Source organism: Schistosoma mansoni, chromosome 1 (genome assembly GCF_000237925.1).
Source record: "Schistosoma mansoni strain Puerto Rico chromosome 1, complete genome".
Taxonomy (NCBI): Eukaryota; Metazoa; Platyhelminthes; class Trematoda; order Strigeidida; family Schistosomatidae; genus Schistosoma; species Schistosoma mansoni.
The window spans coordinates 46,757,362-46,758,754 of NC_031495.1; positions in this window are offsets into that span (position 1 = coordinate 46,757,362).

Here is a 1,393-nt window from a genome sequence, read left to right on the forward strand (position 1 = left end):
ACATTTCTTCTTTGTTAGCTTTTTTATTTGTTTATGATATATGCGTATAATATCAATGAATGAAGTTGTCACACTATAGAGTATACTTTCTGTAAATAATCATCTAATTTATATTGACCAACGTACTAAACTAGAGTCCAAGAACATTTATTAATTCGTTCCATATTGTTCAGTATTTATGTATGTGTGTGTGTGTGTGGAAGATGAATCTTCCATATGTTTATCTATCAGATTAAATTGTATTGTATTGAGATTGATGTAAATATATTTTTTATATTTTGAACAAAGATACTTTGAAGCTAATAGATAATAAGGATTAAATACATGTTATACACTATTTTATTTTGACTTTAGAACAATAGGGTTTATGATTATACAGTCTTATAGGTACCTAGAGTAAGATTATTTATGGGGATCGATAAAACACAATATGTGATGTGGTCTACTTATATCCTCATATGTGGTATATGGTGATGGTCAGACATAGAATGTATTTTGTCAGAAGACCGAGAAGGAAAGAACTGAAATGAAGCGCAATTTTTAGGAAAATGCATAAACAATTAAATTAGAGAGGATGGATTGATATTTACAGAAGAAACAGTGAAGATTGAGACAATTGATTGTCATTTTGCAAATTAACTATTTGATGTATGGTTATCAGAATTTAGTGAGATAGTCTGTAATTTGTGCCTAAAGATATTCGATAGTCCCAACTAGTGTTCTTGTTCACTACAAATAGAGTTAGTGAATGAGGGGTTTTAAAATGATGAATTGAAGTAACCATAAATGGGAACAAATGCCATAAGTTTAATATTTTTACTATCGAAATCAATGTTGTGAACTATCTTAATATTATTTTCTTCTATGAGCGATACATACGGAGCAGACTAATTAGATGTATTTGAAAGTCTAGGTAAAACTAAGAACGAAGCTTTTCGAAAAAACAAATGAAGATCGCTAAAGAAGTTGACAAAAGAATATGTGTAAACCACAAACATTTTTTTAAAGAAGTTGACTTTGAGAAGAATTACTGTTGCTCCTAAAATACATTATACGCTGATATAAAATCAAATGCCATAAGTTGATTTCCTAATTAACCCATATCAGTAATTTGTCTGACATTAGTACCAATAAATGATTCAAAGATAGCGGTCACTGCATTCTTAAGTATTGACTGAGATTTTGTTATATCCTAGAGAAGACATGGGTATAGGTAACTTCCGGGACCTATTGATGGACGATTATTCTACATATATACTTATTGTTTAACTATTGAGTAATTAGATTATGTGTGTTTATATTCATCTTATTATAAGCTTTATTCTGACCTATGAATTATTATTATACGAATTACTGTTCCTAAATTATACTCAGTTTATAGATTGCTGTCTCC